The 24,277-nt window shown below is 41.8% G+C and overlaps 1 non-coding gene across 1 annotated transcript; it reads left to right on the top strand.

Annotated features, from left to right (window-relative positions):
• Nucleotides 1-21,711: 21,711 nt before the first annotated feature.
• On the top strand, nt 21,712-21,786 carry Trnas-cga. Its single transcript has one exon. It is a non-coding gene; the product is annotated as a tRNA-Ser (tRNA).
• The last annotated feature ends 2,491 nt before the right edge of the window (nt 21,787-24,277 follow it).

Genomic DNA, 24,277 nt, shown 5'->3' with positions numbered 1-24,277 from the left:
GTTGCGACACCTGCGAGAAAATGTGAGAAGGAAACGGCCTGAAGTGTGGCGACACACTTCATGGACCTTGCATCACGATGACGCAGCCGCACGATCACGCTTGTCGGTAGGTGCCGCCCCGTCCCCCTCCACCCTAACAACCTCTCATCATTACCCTTTCTTCCCTTTCTCAGACGTTACGTCGGGTCAAAAATGGAAGGTGACGCGGACCTTGATCAAGCGTGACTTCCTTTTAACTGTACGGTGTATGGGACATTGCATTTAGGAACTTTCGGGTAATTGAACATGTATCAATAATTACAGATTTCTGTAGTTGTATATATACGTTTGGCTGTTGCTGTATTGCGTTGATGTACTGTTGGATATTGTGTGGTATGACTCCTGTAGTTGATAGTATAATTGGTATAATGTCAACTTTATCCTGATGCCACATGTCCTTGACTTCCTCAGCCAGTTGGATGTATTTTTCAATTTTTTCTCCTGTTTTCTTTTCTATATTTGTTGTATTGGGTATGGATATTTCGATTAGTTGTGTTAATTTCTTCTTTTTATTGGTGAGTATGATGTCAGGTTTGTTATGTGGTGTTGTTTTATCTGTTGTAATGGTTCTGTTCCAGTATAATTTGTATTCATCATTCTCCAGTACATTTTGTGGTGCATACTTGTATGTGGGAATGTGTTGTTTTATTAATGTTGTATGGCAAGTTGTTGATGTATTATTTTTGCTACATTGTCATGTCTTGTGGTGTATTCTGTATTTGCTAGTATTGTACATCCGCTTGTCATGTGATCTACTGTTTCTATTTGTTGTCTGCAAAGTCTGCATTTATCTGTTGTGGTATTGGGATCTTTAATAATATGCTTGCTGTAATATCTGGTGTTTATTGTTTGATCCTGTATTGCAATCATGAATCCTTCCGTCTCACTGTATATATTGCCTTTTCTTAGCCATGTGTTGGACGCGTCTTGATCGATGTGTGGCTGTGTTAGATGATACGGGTGCTTGCCATGTAGTGTTTTCTTTTTCCAATTTACTTTCTTCGTATCTCTTGATGTTATGTGACCTAGAGGGTTGTAGAAGTGGTTATGAAATTGCAGTGGTGTAGTCGATGTATTTATATGAGTGATTGCTTTGTGTATTTTGCTAGTTTCTGCTCGTTCTAGAAAGAATTTTCTTAAATTGTCTACCTGTCCATAATGTAGGTTTTTTATGCCGATAAATCCCCTTCCTCCTTCCTTTCTGCTTAATGTGAATCTTTCAGTTGCTGAATGTATGTGATGTATTCTATATTTGTGGCATTGTGATCGTGTAAGTGTATTGAGTGCTTCTAGGTCTGTGTTACTCCATTTCACTACTCCAAATGAGTAGGTCAATATTGGTATAGCATAAGTATTTATAGCTTTTGTCTTGTTTCTTGCTGTCAATTCTGTTTTCAGTATTTTTGTTAGTCTTTGTCTATATTTTTCTTTTAGTTCTTCTTTAATATTTGTATTATCTATTCCTATTTTTTGTCTGTATCCTAGATATTTATAGGCATCTGTTTTTTCCATTGCTTCTATGCAGTCGCTGTGGTTATCCAATATGTAATCTTCTATTTTAGTGTGTTTTCCCTTGGCTATGCTATTTTTCTTACATTTGTCTGTTCCAAAAGCCATATTTATATCATTGCTGAATACTTCTGTTATCTTTAGTAATTGGTTGAGTTGTTGATTTGTTGCTGCCAGTAGTTTTAGATCATCCATGTATAGCAAATGTGTGATTTTGTGTGGGTATGTTCCAGTAATATTGTATCCATAATTTGTATTATTTAGCATGTTGGATGGTGGGTTCAGAGCAAGGCAGAACCAGAAAGGACTTAATGAGTCTCCTTGGTATATTCCACGCTTAATCTGTATTGGCTATGATGTGATATTATTTGAATTTGTTTGGATATTAAGTGTGGTTTTCCAATTTTTCATTACTATGTTTAGGAACTGTATCAATTTAGGATCTACTTTGTATATTTCCAATATTTGTAGTAACCCTGATTGGGGTACACTATCAAAAGCTTTTTGGTAATCAATGTATGCGTAGTGTAGCGACCTTTGTTTAGTTTTAGCTTGATATGTCACCTCTGCATCTATTATCAGTTGCTCTTTACATCCTCGTGCTCCTTTGCAACAGCCTTTTTGTTCTTCATTTATAATTTTGTTCTGTGTTGTATGTGTCATTAATTTCTGTGTAATGACTGAAATTAATGTTTTGTATATTGTTGGTGGGCATGTTATGGGGCGATATTTAGCTGGGTTTGCTGTGTCTGCTTGATCTTTAGGCTTCAGATAAGTTATTCCATGTGTAAGTGTATCAGGGAATGTGTATGGGTCTGCAATGTAACTGTTAAATAATTGAGTTAGATGTGAATGAATGTGTTGAGGTGAACTTCTTTAGCCAGAAATTTGCTATTTTGTCTTTTCCAGGGGCTTTCCAATTGTGAGTAGAATTAATTGCTTGGGTGACTTCATGTTGCAAAATTATCACTTCAGGCATTTGTGGTATCATCTTGTATGTGTCTGTTTCTGCTTGTATCCACCGTGAATGGCTGTTATGTTGTACCAGGTTTGATCATATGTTGCTCCAGAAGTGCTCCATGTCTGTTATGTTTGGTGGATTGTCTATTTTAATGTGTGTGTTATCTATTGTCTTGTAAAATTTCTTTTGGTTTGTGTTGAATGTTTGGTTTTGGTTCCTTCTATTTTCACGTTTTTTGTATCTGTCGTTTGGCCAATGCTTGTAATTTCTGCTTCTTTTCATCTAATTGCTCTATCGCTTCTTGTTGTGAGATTTTACCTAACCTTTTTCGTTTTTTTTTCTGACATTTCATTTTTTATAAATTGTGTTAGCTGTCCGATGTCTTTTCTCAGTTTTTCTATTCTGATCTGTAGCCTGTGTTGCCATGCTGGTTTTGTGGGTTTCTTCTGTGTGTTGGTTGGTTATGATCTCTGCCTAGTGTGTATGTTTAGTGTAGTGAGTGCTCCTGTATAAACCAGTAGTTGTAACTCTTCCATAGTTGTGTTTTCATTTATTTTGTTGTGTATGGTTGTGTTGATAGTTTTTATTGTTGTTTCGACTTGTGGGTTATTTGGCAGTCTATGCAAGAATGGTCTAATGTCTGTATTTGTGTCTTTGTATTCTATATATGTCAGCTGAAATTTTTCTTCTATATCTAACATCTGTGTCACTTCATGTTCTATTTGTGCTTGTTCTGGTGGCTGTCTTAAGATTTCGTTGTCCTCTGATTGTTTAATTGATGCGTGTTGTTCTTTGTTTGTTTGCTCTGGGATGTTTGAGTCCATTACTGTATTTTCTTCTTCTTCTTCTGATTGCACATTATTTTGTTCCAGTACTTGTTGTACTTGTTGTTTGATGTTTTCTAATTCTGACTGGGGTATCCTGTTATTTTTGATTATTACACGGATCTGATCAGCTAGTCGTTGTTCTGTTAAAAATTTTAATTCTGGGTATCTGGTAATAAATGTTGTGTATACTTGTGATCTGTATCCAGTTGTTTTGGTTCCTAGGTTTGTTGCTTGGTAATAACAGAACATGAGTTGTCGATTAACTTCATCTGATCATCTCATCCTCTGTATTTGTTTTCCTTCTAGAGTGGTTACAGGAAGCATATCCTGCAAAACACCTCTATTTGGATTTAAATTATTTTCCGTGTGGCTAGCAGTGTCGTTACCATTGTGGGCGGGCATAGGGTTCAAGCGTCGTCCCCGGCCATGACAGCGCTTGTCCGAGGCTTCATTAGTTCTGTCCTGAACCAACTAATCACACTAAAAGGGGGTTAGCCCTATTAGTGGTTTGTTCTTTTCGTCGCCTTTTACGACTGGCAGAACGTATTATTATTATTATTATTATTTTCAAAGTTGAAAACGACGTTGAAACGACAAAGATTTGCAACTATAGACGAGATAAAAGAAAATTCGCATACGGCGCTTCGCGCTATCCAGCAAGAGGCGTACCAAGACTGCTTCCGGAAGTGGAAACGGCATTGGGAGCTTGTGTATTAATTGTGGAGGAGAGTATTTCGAAGGAGACCGTGCTCAATAAATAAAAGATAAGCGTAGAACAATTTTGTGGATTAAATTCCGGAATTTTTTGAACAGACCTTATATGATAGTGTGGAGAGGTGCATCAAACCAGTTGGACTAAGCACAATGACAGTAATAACAACAAATCGGTGATGCTATCAACATTTTTCTTTAAAGTATTTACAATGTTTCTTGTCCGCCCCCGGTAGCTGAGTGGTCAGCGCGACAGACTGTCAATCCTAAGCTCCCGGGTTCGATTCCCGGCTGGGTCGGAGATTTTCTCCGCTCAGGGACTGTGTGTTGTGTTTTGTCCTAATCATCATCATTTCACCCCCATCGACGCGCAAGTCGCCGAAGTGGCGTCAAATCTAAAGACTTGCACCAGGTGAGCGGTCTACCCGACGGGAGGCCCTAGTCACACGACATTTACATTTATTTACATTTTAACATTTGTTTACATTGTGAAGTAAATTTTACAATATTCGTTCAACTGATGACGACAGAATGTTGTAACTTCAGGTACTTCTCGGAAATGCCGGCCACTGTGGCCGAGCGGTTGTAGGTGCTGCAGTCCGGAACCGCGCTGCTGCTACGGTCGCAGGTTCGAATCTTGCATCGGGCATGGATGTGTGTGATGTCCTTAGGTTACCAGAATGAGATTTTCACTCTGCAGCGGAGTGTGCGCTGATATGAAACTTCCTGGCAGATTAAAACTGTGTGCCCGACCGAGATTCGAACTCGGGACCTTTGCCTTTCGCGGGCAAGTGCTCTAGTAAAGTTTGGAAGGTAGGAGACGAGATACTGGCAGAAGTAAAGCTGTGAGGACCGGGCGTGAGTCGTGCTTCGGCAGCTCAGATGGTAGAGCACTTGCCCGCGAAAGGCAGAGGTCCCGAGTTCGAGTCTCGGTCGCGCACACAGTTTTAATCTGCCAGGAAGTTTCGTCCTTCGGTTAGTTAGGTTTAAGTAGTTCTTAGTTCTAGAGGACTGATGACCTCAGAATTTAAGTCCCATAGTACTCAGAGCTATTTGAACCATTTTTTTTAACACTACAGAAGCTGAAATTTCATAGTGAAAAAATATTTACACAATGAACCTCTGAATTAACCACTTTTGATCGCTTCATGTGATTTCAACAAAGGTATCCCAGATGATAGCACAGCATTATAGCTATCGTACCTGAAAGCTACGTATCTGTATCTATTTTATTTAATGATTTACCATATCTTTTGTGTCTTCTCCGTTATGCAAATGTTTGCCGGAATGTCGTATTCTCCAGAGTTACACAGCTAAGGAATACTGCATGAATATCTCACAATTTGTCACACTTGTGTAGCTATTTTTACTATTTTGTAAGTGTGTTGATTGCAAGTGCTATTAAAAATAGTAATTTAAAAGTGTTCGCCGACACTACCATCAAAAAGAGTGCAGAAAGACACTCCTGTCAAACTGGCGTAAATAATTGTTTAACGACAGTTCATTGTCATTTAACGTGGGCGCACTTGTGCAAGAGCACTAGCTTATTTATTTATGAACAAACCTGTATTTGCAATCATTGTACTCGCTCTGAGTGTGACCGGATATTTACAACATTTCGTCTAATTAAGTGTTGTTGTAATATATTTGCGTAGTACATGAAAGTGGTAGTGCTGGGTCGAACCACCTCTATAGAATGATGTATTTTTGGTGGCAACAGCCTTCGGCCAATGGAAAAGCAGACAATGGTAGAAAATTACAGGAGTCAAGTGGAGACCGACTTTTTGAGTGAAGAGCTCAAAGGGACGATTCGGGACACTTTACCTAGTTCTGGAAGGAGGAAGACTTGCCTGTGGTAATGAGTGACATTTAATGGTGCGGATGCCCCATTCCGGGCGGTGAATGCCACTTACCATAGTTTAACTTTTGAAGGGACTTCACATTTCGAAAGGTCTGAATGTGCTCCAGAATAAGACTCGACTTCTTCTTGATTTACGGAACTGAGAATTGACATAGTATACATCGCATGTGTTAATTTTTGAATCATCATGTTGAACTCTGAACTTTCTTGAGATGGCGAATATTTCATGTATTGTGATCACAAAATGTACTTAGTTTTTGCGCATCCTTGACGACTATTTAGTGTGTGGATTTTGCTACTATTCTCATAATGCTGTCAACGTAACTTTACTGAATCTGGTAAGGGTATTTTTGTCTGTATTTTAAAATGAAAATCGTTGGACCACTTCCCGTTTATTTGAAATGCCCCTCCTTGAATAAATATTATTCAACGTCACTATCCATCATCTGTATCAATTATAGACATTAGAATAGAAACCTTGTTGTTGAATTATTCATTAACTTTATTTTGATTTCTGTGTGTTTTATTACCTCGCAGTTCTAGCCAATTCACGGAATATTTGACTGCAGGTATCACAGCTACAGGTTATTATTTAGAATGAACTAGCTGCGGGGCATGAGAGTAGATATGTGCGTCTTGTCCCTATGACTACACTGAGCTAATTTTTTAAACAGAGCCGTGCATAGCATAAGTACCTAAAGTACGAGTTTCCACAGATAAAGACGCAATAGATTTGCTTGCAAGTGAAGCAGTTTGGAAGAACAACTACACTAGCAGTAACCGTTAGGTACCGTCGCACCCGCACCATTTTTATCCAGGAGTCACTATGAGTTAAGAGGTAAAGGAGTTATAGACGTTGGCTGCGAGTGGGCATCGATTTAAATCAATAAGGAAAGTTGAAAATTTGTGCCAGACCCGGATTTGAACCCAGGTCTCCTGCCCACTACCCAGATGCTCTAACCAGTAAGCCATCGAGTTACAGTGGTCATCGCAGCTGCACGGACTGGCACAAATTTTCAACTTTCCTTATTGATTTAAATCGATGCCCACTCGCAGCCAACGTCTGTAATCGCATTTTCTCTTAATTCATAATGACTGCAGGATCAAAATACATATAACTCGTTTTTTTTAAAAAAGTTTTAATTAATAACCAAAAAATGTAGCACTGCCGCTGTGGGTATTGGTATTTCTTTTTACCCGCTTATTAGTAAAAAATAAAGAAAACACTGGATGTAACCGAGGGAAAACAAATACTGAAAAGTACCGGTTATTCACGACTAAGATACCGGTCGATTTTTCCCATCCCCAGTGTCTCTCGCCACTGGCGCGCATCCCCTGCTTCGGCCGCTCCCGTGCCGCCCCGCCCCCTCCACGCCCCCGCTGTAATCCGGCCCCCACGGCCTCCGCCGCCGCCGCTGATTATCTCTTCCGCTGCGGCCGACCTTAACAGGCGCCCAATGAGCGCCCCCCGTCCTTTACACTGGAGCCGACGTCGGGCAGGCGGCAGCGGCACCAAGCCACAGCTCACTGCCTCACCGCCACCTGCAAAGTATGTCGGCTACAGCCACGATCAGAACTCTACACTCCTTACATATAGCAATAAAGGCGAGGATAGCTTTATTTTGCTATTTGCAGGGAAGTTCTTGAGTGAGAGGTCGCAAAAGGCCAGAGGTGTTAAAGGTATTCTATCCCCCCACGTACACTGATCAGCCAGAACATCACGACCAGCGACCAAGCGATAGCAGCGTCACCCGGCGAGGAGTGACTGCTAGTCAGGCACACGCACGGCGCGTGTAGGAACAGTAAAGCGTGCTGTCGCTGGGTAGAATGGGGAAGGCGCGCGGTCCAATCTGACTTTGACCGAGGGCAGGTTTGTGATGAACCCTAGGCTCGACACGACCATTTCGGAAACTGCACGACTTGCCGTGTGTTTTTATTTATTGATTGTTCCGTGGGACCAAATTAAGGAGAAGTCTCCATGGTCATGGAACGAGTCAATACATGAAATTATAACACGATATTAGAAACAGATAAAATGAAATATAAAAAAGCATATTCAGGTGACAAGTCGTGAGTTTAAATAAAGAAAATCAAGAATGTAACACTGGAATTTGCTTAATTATTTAGCTCTTCCAGGAGCCCCTCGACAGAATAGAAGGAGTGAGCCATGAGGAAACTCTTCAGTTTAGACTTAAAAGAGTTAGGGCTACTGCTAAGATTTTTGAGTTCTTGTGGTAGCTTATTGAAAAATGGATGCAGCAGAATACTCCACTCCTTTCTGCACAAGAGTCAAGGAAGTGCATTCCACATGCAGATTGGATTTCTGCCTAGTATTAACTAAGTGAAAACTGCTAACGCTTGGGAATAGCTAATATTGCTAACAACAAACGACATTAAAGAGAATATATACCGTGAGGGCAATGTCAGAATTCCCAGACTATTGAATAGGGGTCGACAAGAGGTTATCGAACTTACACCACATATAGCTCGAACAGCCCGTTTTTGAGCCAAAAATACCCTTTTTGAATCAGAAGAATTACCCCAAAAAATAATACCATACGACATAAGCGTATGAAAATATGCGAAGTAGACTACTTTTCGTGTTGAAGTGTCACTTATTTCAGATACTGTTCTAATGGTAAATAAAGCAGCATTTAGTTTCTGAACAAGATCCTGGACATGGGCTTTCCACAATAGCTTACTATCTATCCGAACGCCTAGGAACTTGAACTGTTCCGTCTCGCTTATAATATGCCCATTCTGTCTGATCAAAATATCGGTTCTTCTTGCATTGTGAGTCAGAAACTGTAAAAACTGAGTCTTACTGTGATTTAGCATCAAATTATTTTCCACAAGCCACGAACTTATTTCATGAACTACATTATTTGTTACTGTTTCAATATTACACACAAGATCCTTCACTATCAAACTGGTGTCATCAGCAAACAGAAATATTTTTGAATCACCTGTAATACTAGAAGGCATATCATTTATATAAATAAGAAACAGCAGTGGCCCCAGCACCGACCCTTGGGGAACACCCCACTTAACAGTGCCCCATTGGGACTGAACATCACTACCACTCTCAATATTGCGGAGAATTACCTTCTGCTTTCTGTTCTTAAAGTAAGAGGCGAGCCAATTGTAAGCTACTCCCGTTACTCCATAATGGTCCAACTTCTGCAGTAATATTTTGTGGACCAACACAGTCAAAAGCCTTCGTTAAATCAAAGAAAACACCTAGCGTTCGCAACCTTTTATTTAATCCGTCCAAAACCTCACAGAGAAAAGAGAAAATAGCATTTTCGGTTGTTAAACCATTTCTAAAACCAAACTGAACATTTGACAGCAAATGTGGAGTGGTGTGGTGAGTGTCTTTAGCACGTAGCGAAACCGAGGCGAGACAGCGTATAGACGTCGTGGGGTTAGGCGGCCACCCCTCATTACAGATGTCGGACGTCGTAGGCTGGGCAGACTGGTAAAACAGGACAGGCGGCGAACTGTGGCGGAGGTAACATCATACTTCAGTGCTGGGCAGAGTACGAGTGTACCTGAACACTCAATGCGTCAAACACCCCTAACGATGAGCCTCCGCAGCCGACGACCCGTGTTAACACGACGGCTTCGGCAGTTACGTCAGAAATGGGCAGGTGACCACGACACTGGCCGTTGGCGCCGTGGCAGAGCGTTGTATAGGCTGATGAATCTCGACACCTTGTTCATCAAGCCAATAGGAGGACGCGAATCCATCGTCTTCCAGGAGAACAGCTCCTTGACACCTGTACTGCATGACGGAGAATTGTCGGCGGGGTCTCCATTATGCTCTGAGAAACGTTCATGTGGGCATCCGTGGGTCCAGTGGAGATCGTGTAAGGCACCGTGACGGCAAAGGAGTATCATACACCGGTTGCGGTCCACCTAGACACCTTCATGACGATCATGTTTGTCGATGGCAGTGGCATTTTTCAATAAGATAATGCGCCATGTCACACTGCCAGGATTGTGATGGAGTGGTTCGAGAAATGCAGTGGCGAGTTTCAGTTGATGTGCTGGGCCCCCAGCTTGCCAGATCTGAACCCAATCGAACACATCTGGGATGTACTTGAACGTGGCGTCAAAGCTCATCGGCCCCCTTCCCGGAATTTACGGGAATTGGGTGACTTGGGTGTGCAGATGCGGAGCCAACCCCCTCCAGCGAGCTACCAAGGCTTTATTGCGTCTCTGCCACGATGTGTCACCACTGTCATCCGTGCCAGAGGTGGACGTACCGGCTACACAGTAGGTGGTCATGATGTTCTGGTCGATCACTGTATTGTCCACCGTGCAGCCACAATATTGCCTGCTGATAGCAAAAAGGGCGGGACTGTAGGTATCCAGTGGTGCGCACAGCACGAGGCTACGGAGCCTAGTCGAACTGCTTGGTCGACGAGAAACTCGCCACTGTGTTACAGTGCTAGTGGTGTTGATACAAAGCAGAGGAAAGGCAACGATAAATAAATGAAATATTGCATTATATCTGCAACAACAGTTGCCGAAATTGACATTTCGTCAGAAAGGCACCCAAGAAATTTCGCAGAGTGGCAGATGATGTATTAGCTTTTCTGCAAGATAAGTCAGTGGACTGCTTGGTATAGTATAAGCTCCACTGTGCGGACAATGGGCATGGGCAGTACAATGGTAACGATACGTGCTTAACAAGTGAAAGTGATACTGAAACAGGAGTCGAGCCATGTAGTTAATCATCTTGTCGGACAGGGAGCCACAAATCCCGCCTCCAGTGAAACGTAATAAAGGACAATCGTCGTTCAAGGAGCAGGTACTAAACATAATTATGGGAGATTACCCGCAGCGTAGTAATATATATACTGCTCCTGTCCACTGACTTATCTTGCAGATTGCTGCCACTTTTTTCTCACCCTGCGAAATTTCTTGGGTGCCTTTCTGACGAAATATCGTATCTGTTCTGAAATCTGTTCATATATATATATATATATATATATATATATATATATATATATATATATATATATATATATATATATATATATATTTCGAGTAGGTCCGCACCAATATGGCCGTGTAGTGCAGAAGAAAAGCTACAGATATTCAGGCGAAGACAAGGCGCAACTGTTCCAAAAACTAGCGTTTGCTCGTTTCAAGGATGCTCGATACAGTTTATATAGGATCTGCGTGATAGTGATCTACTGTGTTATGCGCATTAAATTGCACGCGGCATGGATTAGTGATTTCAAGGGAAGCAGTGGATGGTTGCATAACGCCAAACAGTGCTGCAGAATTGCATGACTTGATAAGGAAATTTCACACAAAGCGTCAACTTGACGATGCGCAGCAAACTGCGAAACCGGCCTGAAAATATGTAGATGAGATAAACTTATCGTTCAGTAAGGAATTTGTTTTCAAATCCGAGCAGTCGGGATTCGAACAGGAAATGCATATGAAAGGAATCCTGGAAATTAGAGGTATCGAGAGAGTTGTATCAAGATCAACTAAACCCATGCTTTAACGCATTCGTATACAATTATGGTGACTGTTATGCCGGATGGTAAATTGGCTGGCTGACAAGCACAATGGATCAACAAAAGTATGCATCTACCCTTGGGGACCATGGTCACTCTTACATGCAGTTTGTTTTCGTTCGGCACCATAGCATCTACCAGCATGACAGTACATCGTGTCCAACAGCTCGCAATGTACGTACGTGATTCGAAGAGCAGCAGGATGAGTTTATGGTACTCCGTTGGCCACCAAACTTCCTGGATTTAAAAACAATCGACAGTCTGTGGGAGCACCTCCATCGGTCTGTTCGCGTCAAGGATTCTCAACCGAGGAACCTAGCGCACCATGGAATTGGTGTCGACATCGCTGTCGGTACCTGCAAGAACTTCACTGACGCTCTTCCTGCACGCCTCTCAGCGGTCCGCGCTTCCAAAGATGGTTATTGAGGCTGCTGACTGTCGGTCACATAACTGTGTCTGAACAGTGTATGTTTGACGCTAGTACACTTCTTTGCACCAGAAATGCCGTCTTGTCTACGATAATCTGCTTGTTCTTTCCTCCTTGTTTCATTCGTCATGTGTAATTTTGCTTCCAAGCTATCAGAAGTACATCACTTCATCTAATTCGATCACCAATTTCGATGATTCGTTTCTCACTAATCCTGTTTCTGCTACACATTAGTCAAAGTGATCAGTAGACTCATTCCATTAGTCCTGTGATTCTTCCTGGCTTTCACTGATGATAGCAATGTCATCAGTGAATCTTGTCACTGACATCCTTTCACCGTTAATTTTAATCCCAATCCTGAACCTTTCTTTTGTTATTGTCATTGTTTCTTCGATGTAGAGACTGAACAATAAGAGAGTAAGACTGCATCCGTGCTTAACCCTCGTTAATAAAGAATTTTGTTCTTGGTTTTCTGTTCTTATTGTTCCACCTAGTTTCCTGTAGTCATACGTCCATACATACTATAAAAATGGATGTACGTATGTATGTATGTATATATGTATATATGTATGTATGTATTTTCCACATCTTCTCCTAAACCACTGGATAGATTTTAACCAAACTTGGTACACATGTCCCTTATTGCCTGGAAAGAATTGCTTTGGGAGCAAGAACCACCTATGTATCAAATGTGTGCGGGTGGGGGCTGGAAAAGCAACGTAGCCCAAGACGCTCGAATACCCTTTACGAAACTTTTTCTCGCTGACTAGGCCCAAAAAATGAAGAAAGGAAAAAGTTTATCGCTTACAACATTTTCGCTGTTCATGCAGTAAAATCGTTGCATGGAAAATGACAATTTATTACATCTTTACTACTAATTGTGTCCGTGACTCATGTTGCAAATAGTATTCGCATGTACCGCTGAATGTATCAACAAAATTATGCCATTGTACGTGATGACTGGGTGTTGTGTGATGTCCTTAGGTTAGTTAGGTTTAAGTAGTTCTTAGTTCTAGGGGACTGATTACCACAGTAGTTACGTCCCATAGTGCTCAGAGCCATTTGAACCATATGCCATTGTATGACACACCATTCAGGAGATATGATATCAAATACTGAGATGTTGAAACACTGCGGCGCCATGAATGATGATTTAAATTTATTACTTATTTATTATTAACTCTGCTCGCAATACATGTCGCTAAAGTGACAACATATGCCACTGGAAGTACCTAGAAAATACATCACTGTAGAACACTTGGGTCAGGAGATATGACGTCATAAACTCGGAGATGCGTGAAAAACTGCTGCACCATGCATGACGTTTTAATTTATTTATGTTTTCGGTGCACACATTAGTTATGGTCTGTAAAGGAATACTGTGGGGATAAGAACCAGCAGCTTCCTATCGGGGTGTACGTAATAACGTGGAGAGAGAAAGGGGAGTGGTAGGAGGAGATGGACAGTCAGCGGGTAGGCGAGAGATAGACAGGGATATTGGGAGAAGGTTGGTTCAAATGGGTCTGAGTACTATGGGACTCAACTGCTGAGGTCATTAGTCCGCTAGAACTTAGAACTAGTTAAACCTAACTAACCTAAGGACAGCACAAACATCCATGCCCGAGGCAGGATTCGAACCTGCGACCGTAGCGGTCTTGCGGTTCCAGACTGCAGCGCCTTTAACCGCACGGCCACTTCGGCCGGCAGGGAGAAGGGGATAGACAGAGGCGGAAAGAGAAATGGACAGAGAGAGGGGGCCTGAAGGAGGAAATAAAACGATGGAATAAATACATACCCGGGCAACGCCTTGTACTCAGCTAGTATGTTATACGAGGTGCGGCTAGAAAAAAACCGGACTGATGCTGGAAAAAACATTTATTTACAATTTCATGTTATCTCCTTCAATGTACTCTCCTCCTCGGTCTCTACACCGCTCCATACGAATTTTCCGCTGTTCATAGCAATGCTGCAGATCATTTTCGGTAAGTCCATACATTACTTCCGTCGCTTTTTCTTTTACTGCTTCAACAGTCTCAAATCTAGTTCCTTTCAAAGCTGACTTGACTTTAGGGAAAAGAAAAAAGTCACAGGGGGCCAAATCAGGTGAGTAGGGTGGATGATCTAAGATGGGAATGTTGTGTTTAGCCAAAAACGTCTTCACTGACAACGCACTGTGAGCTGGGGCATTGTCTTGGTGAAGGATCCATGACTTTTTTCTCCACAACTCGTTCCGTTTTCTCCGTACTCGCTCACGTAGGGTAGCCAGGACGCTAATGTAGTAATGCTGATTCACTGTTTGTCCCTCTGGTACCCAATCAATGTGCACAATCCCTTTGATGTCAAAAAAAAAAAAACAATCATCATTGCCTTGAATTTCGATTTTGACATTCGTGTTTTTTTTTTGTCGTGGAGAACCAGGAGTTTTCCAATGCATCGATTGGCGTTTAGTTTCGGGATCGTAAGTAAAAAACCACGATTCATCGCAAGTAATAACATTCTGTAAGAAGGTGGGATCACTTTCAATGTTTTCCAGGATGTCAGAACAAATCATTCTTCTGCGTTCCTTCTGTTCAATTGTGAGACACTTTGGAACCATTTTTGAACACACTTTGTTCATGTTGAAACTTTCATGAAGAATCTGCCTAACACTTTCCTTGTCAACTCCTGTTAACTCACACACTGCTCTGATTGTTAAACGGCGATCTTGTCGAACAAGTTTACCGATTTTTTCAATGTTTGCATCAGTTTTTGCTGACAATGGTCTGCCAGTGCGAGTGTCATCACTGGTGTCTTCGCGGCCATCTTTAAATCGTTTAAACCACTCAAACACTTGTGTTCGCGATAAACAATCATCGCCGTACACTTGTTGTAACATTACAAACGTTTCACTTGCAGATTTTCCTAGTTTGAAACAAAATTTGATGTTAACACGCTGTTCTTTCTGTACACTCAACATTTTCCGACGCACAGACAAAATGTCAACTACTTAAAACAGACGCCACGGGCAGACTGACAAGGGGAGGCCGCCAATTGTGAAATTTAGATTCGATTCATACTGCGCATAATAAAAGCTCATGGCCAGAGGTGTAATGTGGCAAAGCACCAAGATGCACTTCTCAGCCGTTGTCGAGAAAATCGACAGTTAAAAGAAACCGTTGCCGTGAAATACTCTCTACGATTAATAATTTTCTAGAGCGTCGTGGCGCAGCGGTAAGCGCTCGGGTTCGTAATCCGAAGGTCGCCGGATCGAATCCCGCGCCATGCAACTTTTTTTTTTAGTATTTGTTTTTTGTAATTCATATATATAATTCCCGGCAATCAGTTGCAACAATTACGCATATAATAAGTTGTTGAAAGTCGTTTGTCGTGGAAAAACTGGCGACTTCGAACATCATTATGTTTTCCGCAAACAAAGTTGTATTTCACAAATGTTATTGTCTTCATAATGTTAAGGGGATACGGAATCACCTATCCCCGCAATGTTAATATATGCCTACTATAGGGAACATTTTCTCACAAACTACTGGAGACAGAGAGGTAAAAATTTTACTGTATGTGCATTCATATGTTACAACAATACTGAAACAACAGTTTATTGTCAAAGTATTTTCTTACAGAGATATTGTACATTTATTTTTAAGTAAATTTTTTCCATCGCTTTTTACTAGACTATCACCCCTAAGTCTTTTGTAAATCAAGTAATTAAAAAATCGTTGTTTCAGTATGTAATAGGGACCTATGTCACTACGTCATAAAAATTTCAGACTTCTAGGTTGACCAGTACCTGAGATAATGTTCCTAGATGAAGTAAAAAGTAAACTTACGGGAAACGGAGAAAGAAGATTAAAACATTCCTGATCCGTAGCTAATACCCCCTTCACAGTCTTCATAATCATCTTCAAGTCTTCTTTTGGCACCCCTCTGCACCTGTCTTGCTTTTTTCACTAATGTCTTGATTATATTATCAGCATGCCTTAGTCTGTGCTGATCTAAAAAGAACATAGCACGTACCGTACGGGAACCAACACACATACCCAACTTTTGAAGGACCTGGCATTTAGTTATATTTCCAAGATTGAAGGTTGCCACAGCATCATACACACCAAAATGTAGTGTATTAATTCCGACAAACACTGTTTTTGGGAGACGATGCCATATCACACTATTCAAGCACTCGTTGGGGTTCTGCGTTTTTCCGTGAAGACATTTCATCAGAAGACTTCTGTCAGCCAGATCTCTGAAAATGGGCTTTATTTCTGCCATGATGGCTGATGGTAGACTGTGGTGGTGAATGTATTTATCTCCTGTTGTTAGTCCCCTATTGTATTTACACCAGCTGTTTTCACCTTTGGGGCACAAACCATGTTGTGGATGCTCATCCGTGGATGCGGTGTGGAAATATAAAGCCCATATAGCTCTCCTCATTTCTTCAAGATTGCCTGTATTTTGCCTGATTGCAAGGCCATAGCAGTTCTGAATGTGGTCTATTATGGAATCAGTCAATCTTCCTCTGCCATCCAAGGTTTTCCCATCATCTAGTTTTTTCCCTTTCATAACTGATTTTAACCTTCTCAGCCTGGCACCCATTCTCTTCTGCACATGTCCTATACATTCAAGTTTGCTTATATTTACACTGTTCCCATATGGTTTGCTTTCCAAAACTTCTTTGAATGCTTTAGAGTCACCATCTCCCAGATATCTGACATAGCGAACATTATACCACTGTGAAGAGCGATGAAAAATTTTCTTCACCCCAGCAACCTCCATGCCACCACTACTACCATAATAATTAGCAATACAGTCATCACTGTGTTCATTTTTCAGCCTGCCTGTGCACCTACAGTATTTAGACATTATTGCAACATCAATAACCTTGCCAGTATCAACACTAGTTGCTGTTACAACACCATTGTTGGAGGTGTGGCCCCTTTTCTGCCACGTGCCATCAAACGCCACTGTGAGGTCACGACTGCCGTCATTTTCTTCCACTGCTTCTTCCACAGCAACCTGCATTGACTTCTGTGCTACATCTTCAACTGCAGATCCTAGTACATAATTGTAAGCTTCAAACTTTGAAGGTGCACTTGGAAGATTTAGAACACCACATAGCATATCACCAGCTGCTTTGCCCTTACCAATTGCTCGCAATCCATAAACTAACCTAATATTTACACTATAAAGTTCAGTTTTCTTGTATCCATTATTTACAGTTACTGAAACCGAACTTGGAAACTTACAGCTGTATTTACAAACACTGCATATTAAATTAAACTGGGCAGCCAGGCCAACATGGGATTCTACTTTCAGAGAAACGTTTCCATGACATTTTTTGCAGCACAAACTGTTTTCAAGAGCTTCACACAATATATTCGTATCAATGACTTCAAAAACTTCATTCCCTCTATCAAGTAAATTATATTTCTCTTCCAAATCTCTTAGTTTTTTATGAGAAGCACTGTTTTCATTTGGTGTAAGTTCGTTCGGCAAATCAGTAATAAGTGGATTCACATTTTCCAACAGTGATGATGATGAACTGCTTTGCTTTGCTAATGAATCATTATTTCTTTTCTTTTGCCAGTTCACACGCTTTTTAAATACTTTTGCTTTAGCTCTAGGCATTTTCACTGCGAAAAATGAAGCACTAAATACGAAATAACTCAACAACAACTACTTTCTTATATCACACTGTTTACAAAACAGTCCCGCCACAAAGTCAAAGAGTAACTTGAGGAAACCAGAGAGAAACATTTTCGGGCAACTAGTGTATAAATAGTCGCTGGAAACCGGGATATTTGAATTCATGTCACTTTAAAGGTACTGCCAAAAAGTTCATGGTCAGCCACGAGAGACGTGTATAACTAAAGCGCAATACCCGATCTCACAAATATATAAAAATTAAATAGTTATAATTGTAGTAGAGCTATGTATGATACGTCATTTTAAAGAGGAAACATGGCAGAATATAATACGCCAATAAAAAAAAATCGATTTTTTAACCCAAAATCCGATTCCGTATCCCCTTAACCACGTATAGTTAACGGAAGACGTACAAACGGTATTCCGAAACGAATACGTATAGCGTAAGTCAAACGTTCGAATTAGAATAGAGACTCCACGAACACAAATTTGCTGCGGAAGGTATGAAATATAAACTCCATTACTCGCTCGTTACACTTGAAGGACAGATGTTGAATGGGCCGAAACGAGCCGCCGCATAACAGCGTAGTTGCCTGCTAACTTCGAAAGAAGGTAGATGCGGTCCCTAGCGCAGCTTATAACATCGTCGAAAGTCAGTGCGGACGGGAGAGCTTTGGTACACCCTGTTAAAAAAACGGAAAAATGGAGGCGGTACAATTGGAGAGCGATCCGCTTTCACCAACATGCATAAGCAATTCATTAATAGTTTATATATATATATATATATATATATATATATATATATATATATATATATATTTGAATTACAAAAAACTAATAATTAAAAATATTGCAACGCGCGAGATTCGATCCGGCGACCTTCGGATTACGAATCCGAGCGCTTACCGCTGCGCCACGACGCTGTAGAAAATTATTAATCATAGAGAGTATTTCACCGCAACGGTTTCTTTTGACTGTCGATTTTCTCGACAACGGCTGAGAAGTGCAACTTGGTGCTTTGCCACACTACACCTCTGGCCATGAGCTTTTATTATGCGCAGTATGAATCGAATCTGAATTTCACAATTGGCGGCCTCACCTTGTGAGTGCAGGAGGCAGATGAAACTCGAGCAGTAGGCGGAGCGAGAGTCACGTGACAGGCCACGCGACTTTCAGCCTTATTGCATTCGTTTTATTGTTTCACCAGTACTAGTCAGGTTTTTTTCTAGCCACACCTCGTAGACTAGCCAAGCTGGCAATGCTTCGTAATTGCTAAATTTGTGTATACGTCCTAATCTCCTTCTCCAACCTCTCTCTCTCTACAGTGTGTAAACTTTTAGATGGCAGACCTCTCCCTAGTCCTGAATCGGTAGAAGTCGGTAAACGTCGGGAGGCTTCGGTAGGCACGCAGTTTCGACTGCTGCCAACATTACGTAGCTGACTGTGTTGTCCGAGGTAGCCATTGTCGTCTGCTTCGTTATTGTTTTGCGCTGTACTGTTCTGCGTGTTTTTATTGTGCAGTTGTGCTAAACATTATCAACATGAGTGAAGAGGCGGTTGCTGGCCCATCTCGGGAGTCGCCAGCAACCCCTACCGGTAGGCCTACGGTTAGAAGGAAACCAGTATTACGTAGCGATGCTCGCAAAATTATATTGCGTGTGATTGAATGCTGCGAAAGGGAAAGGGAGCAGGAAAAATTGGTTCACCCCATTTACAAATCTTCAGTGAGAGCTGCTACATACACAGGACAAAGCATGCGTAGCATTGGGCATTGGATGATTCAAACAGTTTTCCAAGAATCATCCTGGCGTATCACCACAAACGCCTGGCAAGAAAAGGTGAGTTTCCATTTCAGATATTTTGTTCGCGATCACTTTGAAGGAGCCCCCTATTTACTGATATATGTGAATACTGTATGCGAAATATGTTGCGATTAGAGTTAATAGTAACGAAATAATACATTAAAACGCCATGCCTACTGGGGCAGATTTACGTTATGTACTGAGAAAATGTAGTAAGCGACAACCTTTTTTCCTTTCATTATTTTGTGGGGGGTGTCGGCGAGAAAAATTTTCGTAAAGGTTTGAAATTGTGTGTAACGTTTGTTGCTAGTCGCGAAGTGCTCTCATTCTCAAATAGTGGATGCGTAAATCTGGGTATTTTCCCGCGGTGGCATCTCATTGTTTATGACGTCATATATCCTCAGGAATGTGTCTTATTTCTTTTTTTTTTCGGCTAGAAACCTTCTTGGGCGGACGGAGAACAAATCACCAAAATTTCATCGCAATCGGATGAATGGTTTGGGAACGCGCAGAGGGCAGACATAGGTACATTCATTTTTATATGTAGAGATTGACAGTTACGTTATACTATATGACTTGTTTTAAATTTTATAATTAATAGTTTAACATTGCTGGGAATGAAATAAAATGAAAAGAAAATTACGAGCAGTGGGAATCGAAACCGGGTCCGCTGCATGACAAGGCTTTACCTTTTTTTTTTTTAAACCTGTGTGCCCGACGAGACGAGATACTGGCAGAAGTAAAGCTGTGAGTACCGGGCGTGAGTCGTGCTTCGGTAGCTCAGATGGTAGAGCACTTGCCCGCGAAAGGCAAAGGTCCCGAGTTCGAGTCTCGGTCGGGCACACAGTTTTAATCTGCCAGGAAGTTTCAGACCCGTTACAGTTCGTCGTTGACCCATTAACTCAGTTTTATTTATTACAGAGGGCAGCTAACCCTCTGACCGAACACGCTGAGCTACCGTGCCTCCCTCTAATCATATGCGCTACGCATGCTACGTTGACCTACCTGTTGTAACGTTGTCTATTACTCTTTTCGGGCGTTCGGAGAACAGCTCACCAAAGTTTCATTGCAATCGGATGAATGGTTTGTGAGCGCATAGTAGACAAACATACATACATTCATTTATATATAGATTTTAATGTACATGACGATTTCAGTTTCGTTTACGGACAACATTGAAAGCGAGTTTTACTTCCAAGCATTTCGTCTGCTTTCGTGTAGGCATGACGCGCAATTGGTAGTGCCAGCACTGCAACTGGTAGGCGTGCCTCATTCCCCCCCCCCCCCCCTAACGGCTCCTCTCCCCTCGCCAGCCAATGCTTGCTTCCTCCTCTCCCCGCACTCCCCTGACAACTCCATCGTCTTACAGTTAACATACTTTATATCTCCTCTTTCCCTTTCTCTCCTGTCTCTGTCCGTTGCCGGCCGCTGTGGCCGAGCAGTTCTAGGCGCTTCAGTCCAGAACTGCGCTGCTGCTACGGTCGCAGGTTCGAATCCAGCCTCGGGCATGGAATGTGAGTGATGTCCTCTCTGTCCATCTCCTCTTTCCCCTTCCTGTGTTCGTTTCCTCCCCCCCCACCCCCACCCCACCTCCACCTCTCTCTGTCAATCTCCTCTTCCCCCTCTCGTTGACGCTGACTTTTATGTTATTGTTAATGCAAATTCAGATGCCATAGTAGCATCTGATCATAAGCCGATAAGCCACAAACACCACTTTCCCGTCTTCTGTGAAAACCGACTTCGAGGAAGAAAACAAAACAGCACATTATTCTGTATACAATTTGTGTTTAAAAATATCTGTAATGAGAAAGACTATGTATGGGAGAAACAATTTTTGTAATGGTTTAAATGCACTGTTGCCGTAGTTAAAACTGACAGCAGGAAAGAAAACAAAATCTCACGTTTTCACAGCACAGCGTTTTATTTCTCGCAGTTTAACAGAAAACCTGGGGCATGTTTCCAGAATGAGATTTTTCACTCTGCAGCGGAGTGTGCGTTGTTATGAAACTTCCTGGCAGATTAAAACTGTGTGCCGGGCCGAGACTCGAACTCGGGACCTTTGCCTTTCGCGGGCAAGTGCTCTACCATCTGAGCTACCCAAGCACGACTCACGCCCCGTCCTCACACCCTTACTTCTGCCAGTACGTCTCCTACCTTCGAGTCTCGGTCCGGCACACAGTTTTAATCTGCCAGGAAGTTCCATAACAGCGCGCATTCCGCTACAGAGTGAAAATCTCATTCAGGAAACATGCCCCAGGTTGTGGCTAAGCCATGTCTCCGCAATATCCTTTCTTCCAGGAGTGCTAGTTCTGCAAGGTTCGCAGAAGAAATTCAGTAAAGTTTGGAAGGTAGGAGAGAGGTACTGGCAGAAGGAAAGCTGTGAGGACGGGGCGTGAGTCGTGCTTGGGTAGCTCAGTTGGTAGAGCACTTGCCCGCGAAAGGCAAAGGTCCCGAGTTCGAGTCTCGGCCCGGCACACAGTTTTAATCTGCCAGGAAGTTTCCTGTGCATGTTGTTAAAAAAAATACACTGTATGTGTGTGTCCGTCCGAATGTTCATTCATCTATCGTGTAAAAGTACAAGTGACTCGGTCAGCTAGTTTTCGAGATTTTTGGTAGCGTTAAGCGACGACTTGTCTATAGAATACCATCGAAATATTGATTACCCGTCTTTTCCATGAAGCTTACTCCAATTTTTCTTAGACTTTCGACCACTTTGCACCATTTTTCATTGCTGAACCATTTATTGTGTGTCGACAAATGCTATGAATTTGTCTTGATTTTTACGTCTTGCTTTCACTATCAAGCGCAACCTCAGAACTGCCCCTCAACGTTCCTCAAAGCCAAACTAATAGTCGCCTAACTCTAACAGATCCAGAATTCCCTTTTCCGTCTTTCTGTGTGTTATACTTGTCAGAAACTTCGATGCTTGGACCGCTAAGCTGATTCTGTGATAGTTTTCGTACTTAAGTGCCCTGCTATTTTCGGGATTGTTTCGATGATATTTTTCCGGAAGTCTGATAGGCCCTTTCTAGTTTCATAGTGTCTACAAACAACTTGCACTATGTTTTGCTTCCAGTTTTCCCCAGTGATTTTAGAAATTCCGAAAGAACGTTATCTGTGTCTGTCGCAAGTCTTCCAAACCTCTATTAAACCCCTAAACTAATTCAGGATTCCCCAAGTCTTGTGTATTGACCGCCATTTCTTCTTCTGTCATGTCATCAGCGAAGTTCTCCTCATCTTTAGAAGTCTTTTTCACTCTTTTTCACTTTGCCGCTCTCTCCCCTGCTTTTAACAGTGGAATCTCCATTTCACTTCTCCCTAAAAAATTAAAACGATGGACTGCTTCCTTTCTTCAAAAAATAAATCAAAGGCTTTTATCTTCTCCTTGTTATGCGTATTATTCTTTTTGTTTCCCAATCAGTTAAACCAAATCCTTTGGCCCTGTCTTCATTGTTTGTGATTCTGTCACGTACCTGTTCCTCTCTGTCTCCGAGCCCTTCTGTCACCTCCATTGCTGGAAGAGCCCTCAGTTGAAATCTACCTGATTGTAAGCCTTTCCTGTTGTTCTGCTTTTCATGAACTAATAAAAGCAGAGCTACTTTCTACTATACTACTAACGCTTTATGTTATAGTTACTTCTGTGTGTTGTATCCCATATTAAATACAACACTTTTTGTAACATTGTGTCATTATGTGAACACAGTGTAAAATATGTAGAATGTCTTGTTAGACGAAGAGAGCTGTGAGTACCCAAGCACTTCTTAGGCAGTAAAAACAATGACCAAACTGTCGGAGCAGCATATTCCTTCGTCGCCAAGGGAGGGCATTACATCCCCGCACGGTAGCGACGATGATACTCCACGCTTGAGTGGCAGTATGGAGATGGAATCGATTGGTCGCCTCCGAAGAGGACGGAGCTGTGCGTCTGTGCCCCAGGGTGGGTGGGGCAGCCCGGAGAGGCTACTTGGACTCTCCGAGATCGTAAATACACGACCACGACGGCGAGAAAGCCAGCTTGCATTCTACAGGGTGAGTTTAGTGAATGGAGACAAACTTTAGGATCTCTGAGAGGATAAGGAGCAAAAAGTCATGTGGGCATATGACCGGAGGCCAAGGGAGGTAAACCAAGTTGTCAATGTGGACATGAAAGCTCTTTCACCGAAAACACACACGAGGATATCCTAGGCAAGTGGGAATGTTCTGTCTGTAATAGTGTTTTAGGTCCACACTAAAGAAGGCGGTGAACTGGAGCATCGTCATGTAGTAGCCACATTAACCTTCGTACCACCAAAGGAACATCTTCCAGCGGAGGAGGCAGGATCACCCCCAGGAAGTGCAGATATACCTCTCCCGTAAGGCTTTGTGGGAGGAGAACTGGCCCCACAAGGTGATAACCGACAATCCCCGCACACGTATTGAGGCCACAGGCGGCCTGAAATGTTGCTTTTTGAATAGTTAATAAAATGTCCCAAACGCTTAATTAATGCTAAAAGACATTAAGAATAAATTTTCTAAGTGTAAATAAACCTGTAAATTAACGAGAAAAGATCTTAATTTAATATAAAAATGTATTTTCGTAGTGTTCGTATAAAGAATGTTCCAGTGAAATGTTTATGTAACGAAACTTTATAAAAGAAGCTCTGTAAAGCAAGTTGAAGGTAGTCGCCATAATTTGCTTTGACTGTATAAAAGCAGGACCTGCTCTCTTATCTGTCTGTAACTCTTAAATAATTACGTTAATTTAGTGGCAACAACCGTATTTGAATCAAGAACACTACTTTCTTCTCCTGTTAATGTCGCATCTCAATTTATTATGTTGCGTTTTAGAGCCTTTTCAGGCTGCACCGAAGGAGTGTTGTCGACAGGTTGTTTGGTGGCCACAGCCGAATGCTACTGGTATCCAATCGGCATTTACTTTTTTCAAACTCTTATTTCAATGTCCCTGAGATAACTTTTACCGATCTTT

Source organism: Schistocerca americana, chromosome 8, assembly GCF_021461395.2.
Source record: "Schistocerca americana isolate TAMUIC-IGC-003095 chromosome 8, iqSchAmer2.1, whole genome shotgun sequence".
In the NCBI taxonomy this organism is placed as follows: domain Eukaryota; kingdom Metazoa; phylum Arthropoda; class Insecta; order Orthoptera; family Acrididae; genus Schistocerca; species Schistocerca americana.
This window is presented reverse-complemented; position numbering and strand designations above follow the sequence as displayed.